This window comes from Macrobrachium rosenbergii, chromosome 20 (genome assembly GCF_040412425.1).
Source record: "Macrobrachium rosenbergii isolate ZJJX-2024 chromosome 20, ASM4041242v1, whole genome shotgun sequence".
Taxonomy (NCBI): Eukaryota; Metazoa; Arthropoda; class Malacostraca; order Decapoda; family Palaemonidae; genus Macrobrachium; species Macrobrachium rosenbergii.
Window position 1 is genome coordinate 26977501 of NC_089760.1, and position 2500 is coordinate 26980000.

Sequence of the window (2500 nt, forward strand, 5' to 3'; positions counted from 1 at the left end):
AGCAAAATGGTTGGAGATTATGTGTAGAAGTATGACAGACATAGAATTCGCAGATGATGTTTTAATCAGTAAATCACCATTAGGTTTAAAAAGCTTCCCTAACAAAATAATTCATATCTATGGAGATGTGGATCTTCATAGGAATCTAAAAAAAAAAAAACAGGAATAACGAGGACAGAATAAGCACTAAGAGACGAAGAATGAGATTAATGACGTTGAGTCTTTTGTATCGCTTAGAACTTTTTTATCCCCCAAAAGTAAAAAAACAGAAACGAATATGAAGGTATTTATTAGTGATAAAAATGAAAATCTGAATATTTTAACGTTCCCAGCTCTAATATCACTTACGTTTTCCCTCCAGCTAAGAACTTCGCTGCTACTTACCAAAGGAACTTTCCTCATTACGCAAACTCAATTAGCACTCATGTCTCTCCCGGGAATGAAAACCAGCCGGGACAGAGTACACAGTGCATAAATTTTCTACCTAATGAGTCTCTTGGAATTTTAGAACTAATTAAAGAACAACTTAAACTAATGCACTGTATTCGCTCTTAGTGTGCTTACGGAGTGAACATTTTTCATCCCACTGAGTGGTCATCAAACGTTACTGAATATATATAGAGGTCTACTGAAGGCAAGGAAATAAGTTATGGGCGACAACAGCAGATGGAGACTGACTTAATACTTGTATTTAAGATGAAATTCCTGTTATATTGTTTGCTGTTCACGTGTAACCGGCTATAGCCTAGTTTGTAGAGTAAAAGTCTTCGATTCTGTGATTTGCCGAAAGGACTGATTTGTGACCTAAAGATTTATAGAAGTGGACATAATTTACTTATCAATGTAAAGTACTAAAATTACTATAGACGACTGACAGGAAGGACGAAATGATAAAATACTTTTAATCCTAAAAAAAATAGGTTTTAGTTTTTTGTAAAAGGAAACTGTTGTGTCGGCTTTGTCTGTCCGTCCGCACTTTATTCTGTCCGCTGTTTTTTTTCTGTCCGCCCTCAGATCTTAAAAACTACTGAGGCTAGAGGGCTGCAAATTGGTGTGTTGATCATCCACCCTCGAGTCATCATACCAAATTGCAGCCCTCTAGCCTCAGTAGTTTTCTTTTTATTTGAGGTTAAACTTAGCCATAATCGTGCTTCTGGCAACGATATAGGATAGGCCACCACCGAGCCGTGGTTAAAGTTTCATGGGCCGCGGCTCATACAACATTATACCGAGACCACCGAAAGATAGATCTATTTTAGGTGGCTTTGATTATACGCTGTAGCCGCTGTACAGAAAACTCGATTGCGCCGAAGAAACTTCGTCGCATTTTTTACTTGTTTTAATAACTGTTGAACACATGATTGACTGGAACTGGAATAAAAGAAGTGCAAGAAAACTGAGTTTGTATAAATTTATAAAAAATTGAGTTAGTTGAAATCCTTTATGAAGGCAACTTAATGTCTTTACGAAATCCTGCAAGTAACCATCGTCCACTGAAACCGCCTCCATGTTTTAAAGCCCCTATTTTCGAGTTAAGAACATACCTGCAGTTTAGTTTTTAAAAAGTGCTTAAAATTCATGTCCTGCATCTCACCACGAACGAAATTTTAAAAATATTACGTTTTATGCGTGTTCGGATACTTCGCCTTAAAAGTGGCCTCATCTAATGGAAGGGAACGAGAATTAGTTGAAGTAGTGGACGTTAATCTGGAAAGGATTTGCATGAGGTATTTGATAGCTTAGAAGTGAGGAAGGGACTCTGGAAAGCGATGAGCAAATGGAAAATACGGAGAGCTACTTTCCAAATTACCCTTACGGTTCTTAGAAACTGACAGAGAGAGAGAGAGAGTTTTGGTATTTGTCAAATGGACCAAGTAATGGGATTAATTTATCCGTTCATGTTATTTCCTTTGTCTCAACAATAGTCCCAAAAAATCAGGTATTTCTCTTCTCAGGAGAGTAATCTGTATCTTTTGGCTTGTTTTTAATTAGCACTAATGTTAAATCATCCCACACATAAACACACATATACACATATATACATATACAGATATCTATATATATATATATATATATATATATATATATATATATTATATATATATATATATATATATATATATATATATTACATATATACTGTATATATATTTATATATATACTTATATATGTATATGTATATAATATATATATATACATATATATATATATATATATATATATATATATATATATATATATATATATATATATATATATAAATAATGGCTATATATATGGATAAACTATATATAAACGAATCCCTATACACTGGATAAACTCTCTCTCTCTCTCTCTCTCTCTCTCTCTCTCTCTCTCTCTCTCTCTCTCTCTCTCTCTCTCTCTCTCTCCAATTTTAACATGGCGTGAAGAAAATTAAGGAGACTAATTCACTCCCAGAATATAAAAGGAACCCTTGTTATGACTGTCCTTTCATCATGCTTATCTTAAACCCTTTTA

General features: G+C 34.0%; 1 protein-coding gene across 1 annotated transcript in view; it reads left to right on the forward strand.

Moving 5' to 3' along the window:
• The window catches only part of LOC136848926 (uncharacterized), a 501001-nt gene that overhangs the window by 373419 nt on the left and 125082 nt on the right, over positions 1-2500 (forward strand). The gene's annotated exons all lie outside the window — the stretch shown is intronic.